Source organism: Struthio camelus, chromosome 1, assembly GCF_040807025.1.
Source record: "Struthio camelus isolate bStrCam1 chromosome 1, bStrCam1.hap1, whole genome shotgun sequence".
NCBI lineage: Eukaryota > Metazoa > Chordata > Aves > Struthioniformes > Struthionidae > Struthio > Struthio camelus.
The window spans coordinates 112033736-112059410 of NC_090942.1; the positions used below are offsets into that span (position 1 = coordinate 112033736).

Genomic DNA, 25675 nt, shown 5'->3' on the forward strand with positions numbered 1-25675 from the left:
AGGGAAAGCTGTGAACTGTAGCTTTCATGTGACCACAGCAAATTACCTCTCTGTTCCCCAAGGTTCTCATGTTGAATGTCTTCTTCCCCAAATACAGCTAAATGGGCTAGCAAATGTTGACATGAATGTCACCTCTCCTATGCAGGTGTTCTTTCTCCACAAGGAAGACTCCCATAATGTTGGTAGCATCCTCTGCCTTTTATCTTTCTGTGGAACAGCAACCTAAATCTCTATGGCTCCGTGGCACACGCACATGCATATTGTCCACCTTTACTGTTACGTTAACATAAGAAAGCTTATGACATTTTAGTAAGAATCGGTTTAATGCAGTTAATAATTCAGTAAATAAATATTACTGGACATAACAGAGAGATCTATAATAACTGAAAAAGGAGGCAATTAGTATATTTACAACAAAAAAAATGGTGAAATACAAAGTTTTAACCTTTCTACATGCTGTTTAGAGTGATTAAATAAGGGCTTTGCTCACACACAAATATTCACATACATTTTCAGCATTTTATAGGACATTCTATTAATAGTAGTGTATTTCTGCCATTCTCTTTCCTTCTTCTCTCTCAAAGATTTTCCAGAAACAAGATACCTGCAGGCTGCTCTGTGTGTACAGTAGTACCCTCCACTGTATTGTGACACTGACCGGCCAGAGCATTTTGGGAGTCCTCTGCGTCCTCGAATAGGATGCAGAGGCTCAAACCATCAGTATAGCAAGGCAAATCACAACAGCTGGGATAGGAGCAAAGGGAAGAGACAGAATATATATGGTCCTCTGGGTCCAGGAAGACACTGCTCCCAAAATGGCTGTATTTTCCCTGTCTTACAGCTTCATGGAAATCAACAATGTTACACGGAACATAAGTTAGAGTAAAGCTTGCTGTTATTTTTTAAAAATATTTTAAACTTTTGTAAGCAATCTTGGTGGGCCATCTTTATAGCTTCTTTTAATGCTCACAAAGAGAGGCTTTGTAAGATAGACTACTAATAGTGAGAGGAGACTGTCATATCTGAATGAACGCCAGCATGCAGCCACAAGGGTGTGCCTATTTTGACCACAGCTGTCATGTTGCACATGGTGCTCTTTATGATGAACTTTTTAAATCCTGTGAGGTTTTTTTTTTTCCTTCTGTTCCTTTTCTTTCCTGCTGTGGAGTATTCTTTATTCATTACTGGTGGCAGGTTTGTCTTTATTTTATTTTTTTCCTCCTGCTGAGGAGCAGTAAAACAAATTACTTTAATACATTTTATAAAGACAGTTGATTTAATTTTCCCGTTGATATGTCTGAAAATACAACTGGTCTAATAAATTAGCTTTAAGACAGCTGTGTTTTAATGTTTCATGATTTTCTACCTGCTGTGGAGGACACCAAGTACTTGAGTCAAATATCTTTAAAAGTGCGGGGATCTTTTTTTTTTTTTTTTCTTACACTGCTGCCCTGAAGATATACATTTAGCACACTAAAGATTTATTTATTGAAAATAGGAGGAAATAGAATAGCTTCATTGGTTTGATTGCTTTGATTTTAAACTGTCCAGAGCTTAGAAACAATTTCAGCTGGGAAATACAGTCATTCTCTCAGAAACAAAGCTTTCCTTACCAAAATATCTGTACCTATTTCTGATTTTTTAGTTCTTTTTTTTTTTTTAAACTCTAGGAATGTTATGTACATCTAGATCAATAAAAGCCTGACACAAAGAAGCATGTAGGAATCCAAGACCTATTTCAATAGAGATTTACTTCCTTAGAGTAGAGAAGTAAGCAATTCAGATCTGAAAGCTCTTTAGTTATCCAGGCAAAATCTCTTAGTCAACCAGTTCTATCTAGCAGATGCTCAATCACCTCTTAAAAACATCCACAGCTAACAATATTTTCATCAGCAACAGTGCTATGACTAGACTAGATGGAAGAGGACAGATACGCACCTGGGATAAATACTCTTAGCTGCCTGTCTTTAAAGTGTCTATGATCAATTAGCATATGTGAGTGTCCTGGAGAAAAAAGCAAGGGTGCTGCACATATTCGATACAGAAATTAATCACTTCTGCAAAGTGGCATATACGAAGACTTTTTATACCACTACGACAAGAAGAGAAAAATAAAAAGGTGTCGTTGCCTTCAATATTTTTATCTCAGGTTCTCACATCTGTGTACCTTCAGAATAAAATACAAAAAGGCAGCACAGAGAGTAGAATGCTTCCTTTTGACTAACCATGAGTATCCTCTGTGCCATTTAATGGCCTCATTACTGGTCTCTTTGGGGTAAACATAAAGTCATTCATGTGGAAAAACTGATAGTATGGGAGCTCAGGTACATTATATTTATGCTCAAGCTGATTTACAGACAACATACGCCAGCCATGAGCAAACTGATGTTGGCAGTCTGCATCCAGGCTCTACCAGCATTTAAAAATTGAAATCTGTACCCCAACAGTACAAGAAGAACTATAACCAACTAGAGAAAAAGAAATAAAAAAGAGAAGGAAATCAATTTCAGTGCTTTCACTATTTTTCCCATAGTCTGAAATAAGTCAAATATCAAAGGAGAATATAAAACAAATGACTGATAGTAAAATCCTAGAATGCAAATATTCTGAGAAAAGCTAGAGAAAAGCTTAATCAAACATGGTTTGATATTCAGAATTATCTTGTTAGTGTTTATTTGGATCATTCTTCCAGCAATCAGAACTAAAACACTTGAATGTATTTTCAGCTGGATGATGGCTACCTACAAATCCAAATTCCATACAGGAATTCAAATGCATTTTGAAGTACAAGGTCTAGCAGCAATTAATTGGATTGCCAGTAAACAGAGTGAAGTAGGAAGAATAAAGAGTTCAGTTGTCATGCTGCTGTCAGTGCCACTTTTGGGGGGTAAATAATGGATACAATTATGTAAAAATGCAAAATCATGATGAAATACTCAAGATATAGTGATAAAAATTATTCATACAGAGGTATGCAAATATTACGGGCTGATTCTTAACATGGTGTAAAGTTTCTGTGTTTACTGATTTTATCACAGCTATGTTTATTTATATCAAATGAATACTTCTAGATGTGTGTACAAACATACAAGTCTCATATATTTTTGCATACCTCTTTTATATTCTACAGGGAAAAAAACATCCCTAGCCAAAGGATTTAACAGGGTATAATGACTTGGCAGTTCTTTCAGTTTCTTCCAGAGAAACAGAAGATATTTCTTTCCTGAACGATTGTTCTTCCCTAGTAATAACCTTCTGAGATGTTTCTCTTCTGCCAACACCAGAAGTCATAAAGTTGAAAAGTACATGCCAAATTTTTCTACAACATCTGTCACCCAGGTCCTTTCTCTGGCCTTCCCTCTATGTCATGACAAATTTATCGGGCTGATGTTATTTAAGAAACACCCATCCTGCCCTGTCAATATTTTCAGTTCCTTTGATTTTTCAAGGGCAAGCATCTTGCCCATCGCTATCACCTTCACTGAGAACGTCCCCGAACTCCCGCGTTGGGGTTTGCTGTGCTCCAGGACCCCAGCTCTTGGCTGTGGTTCTGCGATGGTAGGCTTGGGCACCCAGCAGGTTAAGTGCAGCCTCTTATGGGATGACCTGATGGATTGCTATGGCTTCAAAACCCTACTGGATATGCAGACAGGGAAGAGATTTGAAAGCTGTTACAGAGGACAAATGCCGTTTTACGCAATTAAGAGCTGATAAATATCATTTACCATCATTAAGTTTAACCTTGAATGTCTAAGAAAAGTATGTCAACAAAGCAGATGATGAGACTTTTTAACAGCAACGCATGCAGTCTCCAGCCCCAAGTGATCTCTGATGTTTCAGCAACTCACCTCTTCCTTCTCCCCTCTGCCATTTGTCATACAGCAATGGAAAAGCAATTGCTTCCTGGCTTCTAGAGGTGACCAAAAAAAGCCTCTGAGGCTTATAATTAATACAATCTATTAATGGCACAATAATGCACTGTAGATGAGGTCTAGCTTCCCCACAAGCAGTCAGATTGCCATGACTTCCTAAATAAGCCAATGAAAATATAAAAACTCCATGCAGCAAACTCCAGTCAGCCTCCCTATGTATACAGCCTCTTCCATAGACAAAACAAATGGATCTCAGTCAGAAATTTAGCATTTCTGATACACTGATTGGAATAATGATAATGTCAAGACTGTAAGGAAAAAAAATTAACGTCTCAGTTTATAATATCATCTCTTTTTTCATAACATTAATTTTCAAAGCATTTTGCAATTGTTTTTTTCATAAGAGTTATTCTCTTATTATGAATTAACAGTTGCTTATCCTTAGGCTTTAGCTATGGTTTCGTAGCTGGACGGAAGTTTAATTTTAAAGTGTATAAGCAGCATAAATAATAACAATAATAAAAAGTCATTTGGGAAACTGACATTCAGGGAACACTTTAGTAAAGATCAGATAGTTCAGTTTGCCTTTTGTGAACCCAAGAAAAAGGACTGATTATGTTTTTTAATCTGTTCTTTTCTCTAAAGACAGGCAAGGTCTTTTTAGATAAGTGTTTGAACATAGAATGAAATTACCTTGGGTGAACAACAAAAAATATGCAAATTAGTGCAGTATTAGCAAAGCTTTTGAAACTAATTAAATGCTTTTTTTTTAATGTGCAAGTGCAAAGCCAAATCTAAAACAGTCTTCTTTACTTCTCCAAGTTTTTAAATATAAGGTACTCTCAGATGTTCCATGATGAATTGCTTTGTAACTGTGTAGTCAGTCTTCTTTCTATATTCTGTCATTCCTGTTAGCAGCAGGAAGGAAAGAGTAAAAGTTTGAAATGAGTAACATTTTTGGATAATTCAAAATGTAATTCAATTCAGGTTTTATCTTTAGTAGTGGCTGAACCATAAACTAGAAAAGAACCTAAATTGCCAGGTTTATCACTGGTTCTTCTTTTTGCTTATAAACAAAAACTTAGAGCACTTATATCACACTTTGTTTATCACAATCAGAGAAACAGAAGTGGATTATAAAATTTGGAGCCAGGTCAAGTTTCAGATAATGATATGTCATTTTGTTTCATCAGTTTGTGCAAATATTTATAATAAAACATTTGTCTATGAAACAAAAGTAAGGTTTATGAAACCCTTTGTCATCTACCTTCTTACTTCATGGGAAAGAGTTACATAAAATACTTTGAGATCCCTAAAAGAGGAACAGGGAGCTTTTCTACTGGCTTTCACTTACACCTTATGAGTATTATGAGTACAGATTCATGACTATTTACAACACTTAAGTTCCATTTGTGGGGGATACTCAAATATAGCTTTTAAACCAGCAGAGTTGATAAATAATTAAATAAATGCATAAGGAAAAACAATTTGCTACTTTTCATAAATATCTAGCTTCTTTATTTATTATATTGAAGTATGTTTTCACAGCCCTCCTTTCCTTGTAAGATTAGCACTCAGCAAGAAAAAAAATCACACAGAATCACAGAATGGCCAAGGTTGGAAGGGACTTCTGGAGATCATCTAGTCCAACCTCCCTGCTCAAGCAGGGTCATCTAGACCACATTGCCCAGGTTCGCATCCAGACGGGTTTTGAAGATCTCCAGCGAAGGAGACTCTACAGCCTCTCTGGGCAGCCTGTTCCACTGCTCCATCACCCTCACAGGAAAGAAGTTTTTCCTCATGTTCAGATGGAACTTCCTGAGCTTCAGTTTCTGCCCGTTGCCTCTTGTCCTGTCGCTGGGCACCACGGAGAAGAGTCTGACCCCATCCTCTCAACACGCCCCCTTCAGATACTCGTAGACATTGATGAGATCGCCTCTCAAGTCTTCTCTTCTCCAGGCTGAACAGGCCCAGCTCTCTCAGCCTTTCTTCCTAGGAGAGATGCTCCAGTGCCCTCATCATCTTGGTAGCCCTCTGCTGGACTCTCTCCAGTAGTGCCATGTCTCTCTTGTAGTGGGGAGCCCAGAACTGGACACAATCAAACAGGATGGCTGACAGACAATATTAGACATTATCAGCTTAGTTATATACTATAGTTTTATACTAGCCATCTTCCCTATCTCACTGTTTTGATACAGAAAATGTTTACTTATACAAGGTTTGATACTGCATAGGCAGTAAAAGAGGTCACTGAAGTTACTGATTGTCTTTGCACAGTACCTCTACAATGGAAAACCCCATCTTTTATTCATTAGTTTCTAAACAACCTCATCCATAACCCCCTAATTTCTCTGTCTAGGTGTCTCCTACGCAGCTCTGTGTTTGCAGTTTTCTCTGGACTATAACTGAGGTGAGACCCTGGCCTTTGACAAGGTTGCACAGGTCATAAAGCAGAGCCCAGAACAATTTCTGGGTTTACTTCCTTCCAGTACAGCTAACACTGCTTAACCCAGGCATTTCTTTTCCTCTGGTTTCTCCGTGCCCCAGGCAGAAACGAACTGAAGATGAATTCCCTGTTTAACATACAGAGATAGGGAAATTTGCTGCTAATTACAGTGGTTGAAATTCCTAACGGGGAACACGGCAGTCTCCTGAGTGCAGTAGATCCCACAGCCAATTCTCTTAGGTTGTTAAGTTACTCTGCTCTTTTTTAGAAATTTCTTAACAAAATTACTAGCAGCCTTTATCAAGCTGATATTGTAATTACTTTTGGGAAACAAATGGTGTCTGAGGAAAAAGAAAACCACACTTCCATGCTTAATTTAGTAATGGGAAATTTAGAGAGAGAGAGAGAGAGAGAGAGCGCTCTTAATAAATTCTCATATTTTTCACAAGTGGAATGAAATAGGCCACTGAAAGCTTCATTTGGGATAGTAATATTAACGAGCAGAACTGTGACCTTACATCCTCATGCCTTTACTCTTAGGAGGCCTGAAAAAGTTTGCCCATGCACATGAAGATAGCTGGATCTAGGATAGAAGTATATATGTGCTAAACTGTCCTCCTCTTCTCACACTTGTCTGCATCACAAGCCTTTCCCTCTCTGCTCTGCGGAAGTAGTAAATTACTTCACCTCTTTCCATGCAGAAGCTCCCATAATGGCTGAAAAACTATTATGGATAATGAATAAAAAGAACAGTGTCTGAACTCCTGTCCTAACTTTGCCCTCTCTTCTTATGCTAACTACCAGGAGTGTGAGGATTTAATTCCTTGTTTTCTCACAGGCTTGAACAGCACTTAACGAGAAAAATGATGGAGTTAGTCTGCGACAGTCAAGCCGAGGAGCAAGAAAATCGGGATCATGCTACAAACAATAACAGAAGAACTCTGCCTGGCCACACATCCTTAGAGCAGAAAATCTATAAATCCTTCTTTCCTTTCTGTCAGATTTGAAAACTGACATTTCTTCTTATATATCAAATCAGCAGTCATTTCTACATCCTTCCCCTAGTGCACTTCTTAATGTAGAAGCAATCAGAGTCTGGTATACCTACAAATTTTTTACTATTTCAGTTTATTCCAGTCCTAACTCCAAATGCCCAAGTAGTCCATGCACATCACATTAAAGGATGAAGTATAAGGAAATGCAGATTTTCTGCAAGGAGTCTGGGCTTTATAGACTGCAAGCTTTTTGATAGGCAATTAAATATTTAGAGTGGGTCTGAGTGGAGCCTTAAGTCTCCTCCCACAGACAGTAATACTGTATTTCCCATTTCTTTACTATGAACACAGCTCAACACTCAGTCTTTTGAAAAAACCTACACACAAATTAATTATGGATGCTTGAACATAATTTAGTGAAACTGTGTTTATCACAATACAATCACCGTGCTCACACAAACATAGCCGCACTAAAATCATCTGAAACTTTTAATTCCTTTCGTTTAAGAATGACGATGCTAACCAAATGCCAAATGCCAGTTCCTAGTCCTTCCTGGCATATGTTTAAAATTCTGGCTTCATCAGAGCTATGCTGATTCACAAGAGCTAAGGGATTGCTGTTTTCTGTTTTTAAAGTTACACAGGGAGATTTCTGATAAAGACAATTGGATCTCACTGGTAGTGCTAAAATTAAAGTGGGACCTCATGCCAGCTCTGGGAGAGTGTTGACCTTATATTCGCGAGTTCACAATTCCATAAAAATGTTTTCAGATGTGCTGGGATATGACATTTCTGTATTACAATACTTTCTAATGATTTTCCCTCTTAACAGAGCTAGCATACAATTAAATGATTAAAAAGAACAACAGAAATTACCAATAACATTTTAACGGGGCCATCCTATCAATGGAAAACATTCTTTTTGTTATAAACCAACCATTACTCTTTAAATATGTTGGTTTTGTAAACATGAGAGTATTGCTAATCTTCTCTGAGTAGACTGTTAGATCATAATACATAATTATAACATGAAGGAAGTCAAAACATTTGCATAGAAATTCAGGGGGGTAACACCATACTTATGTAGCAACATTGAGATAACAAATGCTTGTTCTTAGACATAAAATGTATGTAGGGCAGCAAAGTGGAGCATAGGAAATTGAACTGCAGGAGAGAGACAGTGATTTTAAGAGCTATTGTTGTCAACAGATACAGCAGCTCTAAGTACTGATGGGTGAATTTCTGGAAGCTTGGCTAGAATATACAGTAAGTCTAAAAGCTTAGTCAGAGATCATAACACATTTCCCAAATTCTTCTTTCTACACAAGGGGTTCAAAGTCTTATAGGATTTCTTCTGCTCCTTAATCTGGAAAGTGTGAAATAATTCAGGAACAGTCTTCTTAACCATGAATTTGTTATAAAAGTGAGATATAGATATATACATATATAATACATATATAATACATATATAATACATATATATATACACACACACACACACACACACACACATATATATATAGCCTCTGTATGTAGCTGGAATTATAGAAACATTGAAAATGAAAATAAAATAATGAAACTTTTTGAAAATTCAGAAAGTTGGGCTCGTGTTTCTATTCACTAAACATTTCACCAATAAAACTGCTAATGTCTTTGAATGCTGAATAATGTCTTTGAATCTCTTCCAATTTCTTCTTTAGAAATCTTCCGAAAAGCCTTTGGTGTATATACAAATTAGCATCTCAAGTATCTATCCTTGCCTAAAGTGATCAGATTATCTTTTAACAGTAATTACTATTTTTTCATCAGAAATAGCTTGGTTGTGATCTACCATTCTAGTAACTGTAGTTTCACTGTAAATCATAGTTGTATAAAATGATCAGAGTAACATAATGGTGAATCAGTCTGAAAGTATTTTTCATTTAAAAAATAGTGATTATCCTTAAAAGCGCTTAAAATCCTGTTTTATATTCAATGTTAATAGCAGACTGTTTTCAGCATGAACAACTTTGAAATAAAAGAACAGAACTGAAGCCTCTCTATTTCTGGTGTATTATTTAGTAGCCTTAGAGTAGTGGTATTAATGCACCAATACCTACCACCTCACAGGGAATATAATGCTGAAGAGTTCTATTCATCAAGGACTCATCAAACTTTTGAGAGGAAAAAAAGACTTGGAGTGGATTTACATTGCCTGATGTAGCATTCAGCAAAGTAAAATGGCTTGCATGTGCTACTGTTTCTTGATTATTTCTAGCTAGTTCAGATACTTCAGCAAACCTTGTGGAAGGATAAGAACCTGAATATACACCTTTAATATGTTGTCTGTGGAGCAGTGGAGTTGTGCAGGAAGATGTGGATAAAGACATTTTGCAGGTAGAACAGGAGTTGTTGCAGATTCCAATCAGCAACAATTGTTTTGCTTCACTATAGCTATAAGATGAACACAACTTCCCCATGCCTTAAGAAGATCACTATATAGTGTAGTTGTTTACAATTAAAAATAATAGTCATACCAAGATGTGTGAAGAATTGAATATAATATCTCCTTTTCCACAGGTGTGCATGAGTAGAAAGGGCCACAACTGTGAAGAAAACCAACCTATCAATTTGTCTGTTTTTTATAGTGTGTTTACATTCTGCATAGTCACGTACTTGATGGTTTTATCAACAGGTAACTGAGCTCCTCAGAATACACAATTTTTTTACAATAATCGCAGTACCTATTGCTCATTTGATTGCTCAAGGATGGTTCAGAGTGCTGAGCTGCTTATATTTCTGCCCTTTCAGTGATGACCCAAAAAACTGAATTTCTGCCCCTCGCAGGTGACTATTCTTTGAAAATTAAAAGATTCAAATATCTCTTGTGAAAAGAGGACAGTATAACTGCAGAATCTCACCTAATATGTGCAATAAATCCATTTCCACTCACCAGCGCTACCACTAGCTTAGCTTTGAAGCATTGCTAACATCATGATTACCTATCACCCATCATCAGAGTATGATAATATCAGTCTCTAATTATTTTCTGACACTCCCTGAGATATGAAAAATTTATGCCACCTTAAAAGAAGTGAGAGTTTTACTGAGTCAATGCTTAAGCAAATAACATATGAGTTTTAAATATTCTTTGTTATTCTTAGCATGTTCGAAAAGCCTGTTTACTTGGTCATTTTTCCTATTATTTTTCAGTATAATACCACACTGCATAGAACAAAACTGGTGCACTTAAAACCCAATCACACAACAAAGACATAAAATTATTCAGAAAGTAAAGCCACTAGTCAGAGCAGTTTCCCAGTTGACTGCTTCTATTTTCCTGAAAACAAGAACATCTTAGATAAAAAATCCAAACAGTCACAGTAATAGTCATGAGAGATGAAAGTAGAGGAAAGGTTAATAAGCTGCATGCTAAGTTACATTAGCATTTATTCTAGACATAATTTAGAAGACCAAATTTAGGAGCTTTTGTTGCCTACGCAGTCACTAGTGAAAGATAAGTGTCTCCAAGAGGCGTTACACAGCACCCAGTAGATTCTAAAGTACGCTCCTGTAGAGGACAAAACCATCCCATTCCACCAAAGTGATATTTCTAAAAGCTCTGTTAATCATGGTCTTTTGCCCACAGTTATGATAGTTAGGAGTTATTAAAAAATGCATTAAAATTAATGTTTAAATACGCCACATTACTTTAATTATTGTCCTTATTGAGTCTCCAGCAAATGTTTTTTTCTTTTTTTCTCTACTGATACTTGCAGATCGGGAATACTCCTCTGATTGAATTGAGAGTGGAGAACTCAAAGGACTTTACCTAAAACATACTTGGCAAGTAAGGTGCTTTTCACTGACTTTACTGACATTTGAACCATGCATCAATGCACTCACTACAGGGATATATCATAAACTGTGATCTAATTTCATTAATGCTAGGATTTTATTTCAGCTTATTCAAAATATTAATTGCAATTATGGTAGAATATAATGAATTGGTTCACAGTTTTCATACAGATGTTTATTTTAGTTATGTAGTCATTATTTTAGTCATTTTACCAAATAGACTCAGATATGAGCAGCAGTAAACCAAAGACATCTGTTTTATGTGCATTGTTAACAGTAAGAAATGGAGAAAAGGTGATTGATTCCCAGAATATGAAATGCTATTAAGAAGATTCTGATCTCTATCATGTGACTTGTTTCGCATGACATTAAAACAAATAATCCAATCATACTGGCGCTGTAACAGCAATCATGTGATGTCCATCATAGTAGATGTGAGTTCCTATCCCCATAGCAACATCTGTAGTGCTTATGCTAATCACTTTAAATTAACCTTGATATGAAAAAGCGCCCTAGGGATAATGCTGTTGTTGTGGCAGTTCAGATGAGTAGCATGATTTTCCCACAAAACTCACAGGAAAAATAAGGGTGATAATGAGATGTCCTGTTAGGGCATTTTTTTTAATATGCTTTGGTTAAACCAAGATATAACTACTAGCATCTGGATAATTATAAGTATCATAGATAATGAGCTGCCTTATTGATTACTGCCCTTTCATAACCCACTGTGGTTAATTTAGAGTGCATATACAAACTGCATAATTTTAAAGACAGGAAGCTGACAGGGTATCTAAAAACTTACTTTCCATTGTAATAGTTTATATCTTCTTAAATTATAATAAACTAAGACCAAAACTGTCTACTAGTTTCCTTTGATAATATCCTCCCATTACAGAGTCTAAGGTACAACACTGTGGCACTTCCATCTTAAGCAGAAGAAGGGTTTATTTTTTGAGCTGAACTTTTAAAGAGAAAAAATATCTATATAGAAGAGCAGAGCATGAACAGTTTGCTGTGTAAGATGTGTATTAATCCTTGAGTTAAGGACTTCTGAGAGCTACTGAAAATTTAATAAAGAGAAGTCTTCACAAAAATAAATACATATTTACATGAAAAGTAAATACACTGAGAGTTACCTGGAAGATGCAGACTCACACAAACAGCAAGGGTATCAATAGCAGGAAGGTGAGAAAGACTCTTGGACCACAAATTCAGAGTGACTTCAAACACTGAAATCCAAGGTGCACGGAAGAGGTGCAAGTTAACAAAAGATTACCTGAAATTTAACTGAAATTTAGTCCAGAGTCCTTTGACCAGTCTTGAATTGACCTGTTTTTTCCTGCACCCTGGCCAGCTCTCTAGGAGGAGCAGCTGGGAGGAGGGAGCCACTGGGGATATCTCGGCCAGCCTTGGTGCTCCTCAAGGGAAAAATGGTATTTTGAAAGGAGGATGCATTCAAGATCATTTAAGTTACGGAAATACCTATTAGGTTACTGCAAACGCCATTAAGTACAATATAAACCAAGTAATTTCCTAGGCAGGGCAAGGCAACACTATGCTCCCACTTCACACCCATATAAAGAATGGAGAAGAAGTTTAATTATAGATGGACTGGTGGGATGATCCTACCAAACAATGAAGAGGTGGAAACCATGACCATGATTTACTATTTAAACAGTAATTTCTAATATTAAGGAAAGCATAGTTGCACTGGACCAATAATTAAGGTACTGCTTCTCAAAGTGTGATTTAGGGCCCCTGAGTAGGGAGAATCTCTTGCTGACACTGATTATTTCAGAAAATCAAAAAGTTGTTACATCTACAACAAAGCTCGTAATATCTGCCCGTACCTAACCATGGGCTTAAGTGACACCAGTACTGACATTACAGTGCATACAATGGTTTGTCATGTTGAAAACCAAGTATTTATTCCAATTCACTATTTTATCTTGGCAGCATCCTCCAGTTTCTTACTAGTACTTAAAAAACTCTGGTTGCGATTTAGCTAAAGACTCTTGGAAAATTTCAGAATTAGATGCATTTATTTCTCTTCACACATTCTCTCACTGATGTATTTGAATAGTCTTTCACACTAGCTGTACATCTGCCCTTTGTAGAAGCCATGATGGCTTCCTCCTATTATATTATTACTTTCCCCATGTATTAAATTTTATAGTTTATTAAATATGTATTTGTTGTTTCTACATAAAATTTACAGGTCTGTCTTTCACAGGAGCTTTTAAAAGACAGTGTTGTGGTACCCTGCTGCCTTCTTTTATGGCAACTATCTCTAATTAGGGAACAGAAGTAGTAACATCAGTTGTCTACAAGCTTCACAGTTCTATTTCCTTCCCCTTAGAAAATACAGATACTTACAAATACGAGCTGACTGTTAGCTTAACAAGGGAGCTACTATAAGGTAGACCAATATAACAAATACAGCAATCCAAAGTTTAAATTTTTCTTTTCAGTTCTTCTCCCGTATCATTCACCTTGGAGCAAGCGAGGCTATTTAATGACTTTTACTTTCTACCCCAATAATTTTACCCTTTGGGAATTAAAATTCATTTTCTGTTAGCCCATGAAGATCCAGTTTTGGCTCACTTTCCCCTGCCAGCATCCTGACGCAAAGCCAAGCCAATGTTGCGGAGTCCTTCCATAAACTTTTAGTGGACGTTAAGTCAACACCCAAGGATGCACCAGTGACAATGACAGAAAATGGGAATAGCAGCATTTTCATTGTCAGTAGGGAACCTCAAAATAAGAAAGCAGTGCCAAAATATTTTTATATTCCAACTACTGCGAAAGCAACAGGCCCGCTGTGAGCTGGAGTTATTTGTTGTTAACGAACCATCTCTGTACCTTAAAACACAAACTTCTGTAGTGAAATTACACAAAGAGCAGCAATGCCCTGGAACTGCTGTCTGAGTAAACCCGAATTGCCAGCCAAAGCCCCCCGTCATGCTTTCTTCTTATGGTGCCAAACACCACAGAAACACCACAGAAACAACACAGAAACACCACGCCGCCCTGCCTCAGACCCATGCCACATACAACACTTAACATCTTCTCTGTATCCAGTCTCTCTAGTTCGTGCAAGGAGTCTCAACAAACAGAGCTTTCCACGCATTAAAGGACTGACACTAAAGCATACGGGGATTTTCATTTGTACATATTCCAGCTAGGAGTATTTTGTACACGACAGTAATGGTATGGTGAGATTTTGGAACATCATAAAGAAATTAAGCAGTCCTCCACATTTCCTTCACAACCTCACGGAGTGCCCCGTTTCCACTGATGGTGATCACACCTAACGGCTGATAACAACAACATGTGATGTCAGATGTGGACTAATCAATTAAAAAAATACCTTTTTCTTTCCTAGAAATATATAGAATTTTTAGACTGAAATTTAAAAAAGGTTTCACTGTTTTCACATGCTGAAAAAAATCAAAGTTTTAAAGTTAGGTTCCATTCTCTGGGTATGAAACATGACCTTATCTTCCATTTCCTAGGAAAAAATAAAGTCCAAACACTTTTGAGTTTTGATTCTCAATACATTAAAATAAAAGATCATATATTTGATATATAAAACCAAGCTTTAAAATTTAAACTGTAAGCTCCTTGGATCCAAGACTTGATTTATCTGTAAAGCACCAGATATATTTCTCATGTTCTATAAACACTGAAGTAGTAATAGGACCTTTTAGAAGATTTACAAAATTGGTTTTGGTTTGCTGTTTGTTTTCCTATCAGCTTAAGACAAATGAAAGCTAGCATAACTGGATTGTGTTCAGATAACAAAGTGCACATTCTCACAACAAAACCCACACACTTGAATAAAACTATTTTTCAAACCAAAAGTTGTTTCTCCTTTAAAAATATTTTCAATTATTTGAACTCTTTCTTCCTCTATGCGGGAACCAATTCCAGTCCCACAGAAGATGGTGGCCAGAAGTCTTGTAGGTCTGAACGGGACCTGGATTTGGCTCTATGTAAGTTAAAGAATAACTGTGTTATTAGGCGAGATTAGAACTGTGCAAATGTTGACATCGTTCAGAAAATGCAAGTAAATCAAAGTCTTACTTTTAAGGTAAATCAGCTTTTTGTAGCATTTTTACTTTTCTCAGCATACAAAGCAGTCGTCTTTTCCTCATTACTCATTACCTGCAACATGCATTCTCTGATAGATGACCTTTTAAAAATATTGATAATGCCACTATGGCTATTGTGACCTGCCGGAGAGACTGTCTAATTTGACAGGAGGGAGAGATTTGCCATGACTGACACAGTAAATAAATTTCGTGAGAAGAACATGAATGTACGTTTACTTTGGCTTCAGGCAGGCTCTCTCGCACCACAAATGAATGCTAGATGAAGCAACGCTCAGCAGTTTCAGTGGAGTTTTTATTGATAACTTCTCTTCCCAAGACTATTGTGTCATGTAAAACTTGCCTATGCCATAAACAATTGCCAGTGGCAAGCTAGAAACTATTAAGCAAAAATAAATTTTGGAAAAGCCCGGTATTATTTGTATGTATATTCTGAGTGACTCGGATAAGGGAACTGTTTTTTGCTGGATGGTCAATGAACTGCTTAGAGGTCAACATTAAGTGTTGCATTAGTGTTTGCAAAAGATGGTCTGTAGGCGATAACAACACCATATGTGTTATTACTGAGAAAAGTAAATTTAGGAAAAACAGAACAGGAAACCACAGACAGCAGTTTTACAATAATATAACTGATGATGCAAATTAACTAGTTAGGTTTACTATTATGTTTTTATTGTTTTTCTTAATGGCTTGAAAGTAATGCAGACTGGTCAGTTGTGGATCTTGATGAAGAGGAATTGGGTAGTAAGTAGTCTGTCAAGAGAATCCAGGGACCAAGGCAGATAGCTCATCAGGACAGCTAGTAAAAATTTCAATAAATATGTACAACAGAAGATAAAACCTCAGAAGCTTCTATATGCAGGAAATCATTTCAATTTAAGTGTATTTTATAAACCATTTCCTGAAGTGAGTTTGGGCTAATTCATACTGAAAAAGTAGAAGTTCCAGATTTTTACAGCAAGAGAGATAACATATCGAATAGCCTGAACCCTACTTTATGTCTCTCTGTCTTTGCATTTCCTAGCTAAATCATTTACTTCTTCATGGTGCTCCTTGCTGCAGTAAGATTTAGTGCATCTACTTTGTACCATCCAAAGCTAATCTTTTGGACAGATGAGACTTTTTTAGTTAATGTGTACTAATACACCCATTCAAAGTCTTACTCAGGCGCTAGAAAATCTGGTGAAGATTTTATTCCCAGATCAAACACAGTGACACTGTATGGCTATTATTTATGCTTTGTTCTGAAGCACACGTGGTGCATAATAATCCCATATGCTATTGCTCAGGCTGTCACTTGAGTTAGCGAAAGGACAGGTCAGAAATAGTACAGAACTGAAGATGCATTTGTCGGTGTCACCCTCATACCATATGTATGGTTTTATTATTATTTATTCCACTTTTCTAAATATTGTTGAACTCCTCTCTGCAGATGATGGAATTACTGTCAGAAGAGGAAGAATACAGCATAAGATTCTTACGTTCTCTAGGCTCCTTCCCCACAAATGACAGCAGTTACCAAGTACCTGCCAGAATTTTAATTTTATCCTTAATGGAAACCCCCAATACATGTGTTCCTGTAGCTTCACTTTTCTACAGATGTCATGATCAAAAGAGAATCTCGATTTCTAAGGCTAACTTCCTTGCTTAAAAAACATCCACCAGGAAGGTAGACGGAACCAGCAACTAAGTCTCCAAAAGGCTTGAATTATTTTCCTTTGTTATGTCAGTGTGGACAAAATAAAGGCCAAGCGAGATGTCTTAGTAATATACAGGCCATATGTATGGCAAGAGTAAAACGTTCCTTTTAAATTGTTCTTCATGGAAAAAGTTGCTTATTTTATGTGGTAAATCCTTTTTTACCATCATTCTTGATAACTGAGCCCCCCCCCAAAGTTCCAATTTTTTCATTAAAAACTAATTATCTTAAAGAGAAAATAAATTTCCAAACATAATCAAACAAGACATATGAACCCCTTTCACATATCTCTTATTTGTATTTGAGTATTTAATGGAAATGTACTTACCCATGCTACATTGGATCTATATATTTTTATAAATATTCATTCTCTCTGACTATCTGCATGTAAGATATTTTTTTAACCGATCAACTGAATAATTCTCTGTAAATTCCTTCACATTTGTCTTAAAACCAATATCATAATTTTTGCTAACCACACAGTATCACAGAATCACAGAATCGTTTAGGTTGGAAGGGACCTCTGGAGATCATCTAGTCCAACCTCCCTGCTCAAGCAGGGTCACCTAGAGCATATTGCCCAGGATCACATCCAGACGGGTTTTGAATATCTCCAGGGAAGGAGACTCCACCACCTCTCTGGGCAACCTGTTCCAATGCTCTGTCACCCTCACAGTGAAGAAGTTTTTTCTCAGGTTCAGATGGAACTTCCTGTGGTTCAGTTTCTGCCCGTTGCCTCTTGTCCTGTTGCTGGGCACCACGGAGAAGAGACTGGCCTCATCCTCTTGACACTCCCCCTTCAGATACTTGTACACATTGATCAGATCGCCTCTCAGTCTTCTCTTCTCCAGGCTGAACAGGCCCAGCTCTCGCAGTCTTTCTTCATAGGAGAGGTGCTCCAGCCCTCTTATCATCTTGGTAGCCCTCCGCTGGACTCTCTCCAGGAGTGCCATGTCTCTCTTGCACTGGGGAGCCCAGAACTGGACCCAGTACTCCAGGTGAGGCCAGCAGGTATATGTCAGGTAGCCGCACTTTCATAATTTATCTCTGATATAACTGGACTATTCTAGATTTCCCTTAAAACAAGAACTGACCAAGGACAGGAATTTCTATCTTACTGTCCCAACTTGGGACAAAAAGTCCCAATATAACAATTTTTTGAAAAACAGTATCTTGTATGTCCGCATATTTTGTTCGAAATCAGTTTAGTGCTGCTTACTGAACATAAAGACCTTGATGCTCATTCCTTTCTTTATATGCTAGGCTTCTTGATCAAACTACATCTCCTATGATTGCACCATCTTATGACACATTCATTTCATTTGGCCAGAGGACAGATGTAATATAGCCAGAAACGTTATGCAGAATCATATGGACGTGAGGCTGCTAAATCGCAGCTCCAATAAGTAGAAATTTTAAGTGAAAATGACTCAGCCACAATGTTTAACTTCAGGTTATACAACAGAAAACAAAATAATCGTGGCAAAATTGACATTTTTCCATAGAGAGTATTAACTTAAAAAGGAAATCACATACTCATGGCAGAAAAGTCCTAGTTCTGAGTAGCTCTACTAATGACTTCATAAATAAAAATAAAACTGTAAAATATTATGTCTCACTTTTCCTGCACTGTAGATATATATCTGCATTCTACCAGACAGGGTGTCTGCTATAAACCTTTTATTATACAGCGACCATAGAACATAGTTTATTGAGGTGCTGCATTTCCTAGTGGTAGACTATAAATACAGTAATAGGTAATCCTATTTCTCCTCCTCTTTGAAGAAGGACAGCTTCATCTGGCTGTGATTATAAATGACCAACTAACTTTGCTGTTGTTTAGTCTCTCCTTGAAGCTTGAGCAAAGACTAGGAAATACCCAAGCAGAACCATCAAAAATAAATAACTACCCATCCTATTACTGTGGCTACTTTTGAAATTTGTAATACATTAAGTACATATATCTTTACGCCTACAAAACTATTAAAGTATCAAGCCAAAGTTAGTGATTTGTTTAGTTAACTTAAGACTTCAAGTCTGCAAATGCCAGAGGAACATGAGCCTTGGTTCATCTATCAAAAGATAGATGAACCAGCTCTGGGAGCATACCTTGTTGGACTAATTCCAGTTGAAAATTATGGAATATATTTTAGTAGACAGATTCATTCAAGGTACAAGAACAAATTAAGTGTTTCCTCAGGTTTTGTAATATTTTTCCTGTAGTTCTATCTACCTATTACCTATCCTCTTAATAAGTTTATGCCATTTTCTCATACATATTATATTGCATTTTTCATCTTCCTTAACTCCAGAGTGCCAAGTCCACATCTGCTTTCTGGCCATGACCCTAAATGACCATTTCACAATCTGGAAATATCTATAATATAATAACGCTCTGACTGCATTTAGCCTTTCACCTAAGGAGGAATCATCAACCCAAGGAGGAATCATCAATTGGTGAGTTAATCTTGATCTTTAGGCTATCTTAAGATACTGCAGGTCTGATGAAACAGCACGGATAAGAGCTGGGGAACATGTCTCATAGATAGATAAATATAAATCTGATGGAGAGAATTTCTGTATGTTAAGGAGGTAGCATGGTCAGAAAAGCAGGAGGGGAAAGGGTACTGTTCCCCCCCTCTTTGCACAGGTAGCATGACCGAACGGAAAGCATGTGATTTTGCTTAAGTCTGAGCATCCCTTGCACAAATCCAGACTTTTCAGGAAAACGAAAACACAATGTCCCTTCCCCTCATGCATGACGGACAGAAACTCGCAGTGAATTCAGCAGAGGGCTTTTCATTGTCTCAGAAGACAGCAGAGGCAAGACAGCCATACAGACACCATTGTTGTTTGATTTGTTACCATAATAATAGAATTTAAAAAGAAATCTAACCTATTAAGGTTTCTTTTAATGAGAGAAAGTTTCAGACAATCAATACTGACCTCCAGAATATATGCTGTAGTTCCCTCATTTTGCATCTAGAAAAAACGTTATCCTCTTCCTCAACCGTCTGTTTCTAACAGACTGCAGAACCTTAAATTAATCCACATAGTAGCTACTTTATTCCTGAAAACACCTCAAAGTGGCTTTATGGAATAAACACTGATTTTGCTGGAAGGAAGAATATTTAAAGCTTAACTTCCACCTTCTAGAAAGTTTAATTACATAGCTGGATTTTATATCACATTTATATGCAATTTGTTACTATTTATTTATAATTCAGGGGAAATATTTCTTAATTACTAATACTGAAGTTTTTTGCTCAAAGTCCTGTTACAGATAAATAGCCAATAGACAAATAGCCAAAACTTTCTGGAAGAGAAAAAAGTGTAAAGAGGAAACAGTTTTCATTAGGCCTTCTAGAAGTAAAAGTATTTCAAAAATATATAGGTAGGAGAGGAAGAGCTGAGGGATTCATTAAGTATGGCCAGTGGCTTCAGATGCTGCATAAATTAGTTATCTGAGCTTACTTTGCTTTAATATAAGTCTAAACTTAATCTCAGAAATGCATTAAACTGAACAAAAGAAAAGCTTTGATCTTAAAACTTGCTAGATACCTCACAGCTTTCACGGAGTTTTAATTAAATTGTTTTTTCCACATTTTAGAAATTATTTAAATTGTAGGAATATGACTCAGAACTGTAATACTAGACTTTCGATTTTGAAAAATCTTTGCATCAAAATCGTATTTGGACTTCTACAGTTTGCTGTCCTGGTTTTCAAAGATGCTAAACACATATTTATTCACCTGGGAGCCAAAGGGCGAAGTCAGAATGAGCTGTGAATAATAAGCTTTTATGAAGATCATGCCACTTATTTATATGCCTAGAAACAGTTGACAATTTAAATTAAATGTAGGTACCAACATTTGAAAATGTTGGCCCTGAATCACACACATGAAAAAGACTCCAGGGATGCCATTAACTGGATTGACCTCTTGTGTGCATAATTGGCATTAAAGCCAGAAAAGGCAATGACTGTACCGTTGGAATTTTAGTTTAGTGGGGACAATATATGACGGTTTTATTATGAACCTCTGATTATTACGAAAACACTGATTGCATGGTCTGTTTCCTTAGAAACTAACCAAAAGGTGACATGTTCTGTTGACTTGCTATTATACATTCATAACATCGCCTTTCAATTCGATGTCATAAAGAATTTATGTGGGACATTAATCATGCAAGGCCATTAAATTGTTATCTCATTTCAGTGATAATTGTTTACTGCTATAACTGTTCATGTTTTGTTCCAACAGTTGGGACTGTGACTAAAATGCATCCTCAGAGCAGTGTTGGCAAAGAAGATGCTTCTCTCCAAAGAAGATTAACTTATTTGGAGAGAAGGACCAATGAAAATAGGGTATCATCTTATTATTGCACATGAGAAAATATGACTTACAAAATCTGTGCAACTCTATCACCAAGTGGAGAAAGTGAAGCAGTGACACTAAGAAAGTTAACCGACTCAGAGCTCTGCGCATCTAATCAAGAGTGCTCAAATTTTGCAAGACCCATGTATTAATAATGGACCTAGCCCCTTTCCCAAAATATAATGAAGAGGTATAAAACGCCTTCCTTTTTATAATTGCTTGAAACAACATAGTATGTAAGCCGAAATGTAATAACACTAAACTATGAAATATGCATGCAATTATGGGGAAAATACAGACTGCACAAAAAATGTCAAGCATTTACAGAAAGAAGTGCTCATAAAAACCAACAAACCTGCCCCCTCCTCAACATAACACAGCTAATCAGAATTATGCTGTGCAATGCAATGATTTGTCACCTACTTTTAGATTTCCCTATTGACTACTGTGTGGAATAAGAATGGGATCAATTTAAAGCAGTCCTTTAATCCCAAGGGTGCCATCACTAATGCTGCTGTCTGTTACTGCTTTCTAAATGGAACCCAACGATATATTTTTCTGTAGCAAAGTGTCTCCTTTATGAGCGTAATAAATAGCAATGGCCCTTTAATGACAACTTTAGCTTTGGCCATTACGGTACATTTAAAGTGCTTAAAAACACTAATGGGAGCTATACAGTGTTAATTATACTTAAGATATGAGTGCTGTACACAAGAACTACTGCAACATTAAGTAAAACACTTCTGCTAATCCTAATTATAGCCTGAATTGAAGAGATAAGAGAAATCAAGTGCTCCTTCTACAGCAAGTTCTTAAAATAGCAGAGACAGGAAGGACAAACTGTCTGGAAAAACACTGAAAGTATCTTCTAGCATAGGACTAGATCCTTATTTAAGCCATTTATATAAGGAACTGTGTGCATGAGTTCTGCTGTGAAGAAGCAGATATACATACACATACGTGTGTGTGTGTGTGTGTGTGTGTGTGTGTGTGTGTACGTGTGTACATATATACAACGCGTGCACACAGAGACACACATAAATGTATCTCCTGGTCTTTTAATCAGCCCTCCCAGAACTAATGTATGCCCTGCCAAAGTCAGCTGGGCTCCTTATAAACCTGGATCAGCACACAAACAGTAACCTGAAAGAGGAGGCTGGAGAGCTTAAGGAATACATGGACATCGAGGGACAAAGGGCAGACTGAATAGGAAAGTCCAGATTCATCCTGACTCACTCTCCATGTTCGGAATCAACAGTGGTGCCAGAGTCAGCAGGAAAATTGGTCCAGCCATTTTTATACCCATTAGATTTCCAGGGGTGATGCAGATTTCCCTGTTGCAGCTATTCATGCCTGCTTGTTTCCACAGACCATAGAAGAAACCAAAGATGACTGCGCTCCAATGCAGGCAGCTCAATAAAGTGCCTAAAATTAGGTAAGGAATTAATTTGGCCTAACTCCTTAAAATAAATAGCACTCACATCTCAGCTAAACCTTCAAGGATAGAGAATTTCCCACTGGCTACACAAGTAAGAAACATAAGGACATTACTATTTTTGAAGCATTTCAGTGGGGGTAGAGAAGGAGGGGAAATAAGAAAATCCCTTGAAAAATGCAAGTAAAATTAATTCAGAAAAGGTCTATGAAAACCTCAGAGCTGGGCTCTGGTCCTAACGTTGTTCAAGTCAAAATTTCTGTGTGACAGGACTGGCCTTTGCCTATCTGTGTTCACAGACTGCCTCTGGTGGGTTCTCACAGTTATCTAAAAGGAAAGATCCTTTCTATCAAGAGCCGTGTGTTTAAATCTACGTCCACAGACAACAGCTTTGCTCCAAGTCTAAAAGTCTGTATCCAAAGGGAACGACAGAGTAACCTTCAAGTAAATAAGATTAAATTTGAGAAGGTAAAATTCTCAGACATATGGTCCTTAACATCAGAATTAAAAAGCAACAGGAACAACAACAGTATAACACCTGCCTGGCACCATGACAATTGTTACCATTTTTTGGAATTTGGACCATTATCTAAGTTTCCATAAGGTGTTGGGCCCTGGCCTAGACCTTATTACAAGAGATCCTACACCAGCTCAAGTCACGTGGTAGGTAATCACAGCAAATGCAAAACAATAGATAAGGCCAACACAATTATCATTACATCCTGTGCTAATGATGCTAAATGCATATAATGCAATTTAAATCCACTGCAAAAATAAATACAATTATTGGTGGAACGAGACAGAAAAACCGATCTTCACTGAACCAATGGCCATCCAGAGATGTATAAGCAAATGATACAACCGTACAGAGAAAATTACATAGCAACCTTCTTTAGGAAGGTCTTGGACATCTAACAGAAATCATTAGAAAACACAGTAAAGAGCATGATCAACAAAAGCAGTTTAAAATATACTTCCCTGTACTACTTTTTTTTTCTTTCCCATGATACAGTTAGATGGTTTAAGGTTTCAACATGCTTATTCTCAGCCACTTGAGGACTACATACTCGTATTTCTCTTGTCATCAGCGAGAACATACACCTAGAAACATCTTATGCTTCTTAAGTATTCTGAGCCCTTCAGCTCTTATATTAGCTACAACAGCTAGCAAATAAACTAGGAGATGAAGTGATCAGAGACTTTGATGCCTTGCTGAAGTACTATGACTGCAACACTAGCAAAATCCAACCTGTCTCCTTACATTATCGCTCCAGTAACTCTTTTGTAAGCTTCACTTCTGTTCAGACTTTTGCTAACAACCGTGTCATGCTTCCTACGTCCATAGTCAGCACTTAAAAAAGTTATCTGCAGGATACTGCCCTGTTAGCCTCCCCCTTTTAAAGATTCCCGGAAGTTATCAGCAGCTCAGTCATCAGGATGAACTAATACCCTGATTCCAAAATGAAAAAAAAAGATAAAGCATAATCTTCTGACATGGTAAATAAACTTTGTTCCTTGAAACAGCTGGGTTTTCAAGGCTAGAACTAAATGTTTTATCTAGAACTTTGTCAGCACTTCCTTAAATGTAAATTACCAAAGAATTCTTAAATTCAGCTATTGCTTAAATTTGACCTAGTGTAAGAAACTTTAGATGTGCGTGCACTGGAAGAAAAAGAAAAATGTGTCTGCAACTGCTGGTATTTAATTACCATTGAAATAAACTGTGAATTCTTGTTTCTAATAGTTTCTTATTTTCTTACTGTTCCCATTCTGCCACTGTAGACACAGCTATCTGAATGTCTGCCACTTTAGATACTTTAAGAAAAATAAACAAGGGTCTATAAGTACAATGGTCATACACTGAGGTAACCTCTGAGGGGATGCAAAGGACAGTCTTCACATCCGAACATTCACAGCCTAATCCTGTAACAACATGCAGCAGGTTAAGACCCACAAAAGGAGTGGTTCTAAGAAGAAAAAAGACACAACAAAGAAGAATGTACATTTTTCTTCTCAGTCTCAGCAGCCTTGATTCCGACCTCCTGCGTAAATCATGGAAAGTCTTACAGAGACTGTCTTACAAGTATTAATTAAGGCTATCAGAACATTTCAAAGACAAAGCCTTTTGACGATAGAAAGTGCTAAAACATGTTATTATTCTAAATAATAATAAAAAATGTTCCAACATCATGCAGAGACGGTGGTGCAGTAGCCTTGATTTAACGCTAAGAAACAATACATTCGTTTAGCATCTCACACCATTGTTCACATTGAGAATTCAAAAGAAGTGTTCTTTCAAGAATTTTTATTAATTCAAAATGAGTCTTCTATAAACTGCAAAACTGTAAAAGCTGTTCTTCCTGGGCCATCCTTATAGACCTATATTTCAAATGCACTTTCTTCATTTTCAGGCAGTGACAGATTTTTGTGTGTTTGAGCTATAGCACAGGAAAAGGTGCACGTTTCGAAAATTGAAATTTGAGATTGCAGCCTGCCTTGGGATGTTAGAAATCATCCTCATAATTTGTGATGCATCTAGGACTGTTTCTGTAAAACCTTCTTGGCACACAGTTTATTACTGATCTAGTATTTTCGTTTCTAGCATTTCTACAAGACTGCCAATATTTATTTGGCTATGGTTAGGTAATTCATCTTATAAATGTCCAGAATATATGCCTCTTCCCTAAATCTACATTTGCGCAGCACAGAGTAGATTCAGTAGCCTGCTGCAGAATGCACACAATTCAGAATAATTAGCATATAAAGTTATTCTTGCCACTTTGCTCCTTTATTTAATATTAGAAGTCATTAATAAGCCATCACATTTCAGAAGCAGCGATGCAGAATTTGGATTTGACAAAGATTTAGGATGGAGTTAGCCAACAAATTATCTGCGGGGACCT

General features: G+C 36.9%; 1 protein-coding gene and 1 long non-coding RNA gene across 4 annotated transcripts in view; both read right to left on the bottom strand.

Moving 5' to 3' along the window:
- The window catches only part of ROBO2 (roundabout guidance receptor 2), a 1122084-nt gene that overhangs the window by 788325 nt on the left and 308084 nt on the right, over positions 1-25675 (bottom strand). The gene's annotated exons all lie outside the window — the stretch shown is intronic.
- LOC138061359 (uncharacterized) overlaps positions 423-25675 on the bottom strand; it is a 98188-nt gene continuing 72935 nt past the window's right edge. Inside the window, exon 3 of the long non-coding RNA XR_011134998.1 lies at positions 423-5983. This is a non-coding gene — a long non-coding RNA (uncharacterized lncRNA). The remainder of the gene's footprint in view (positions 5984-25675) is intronic.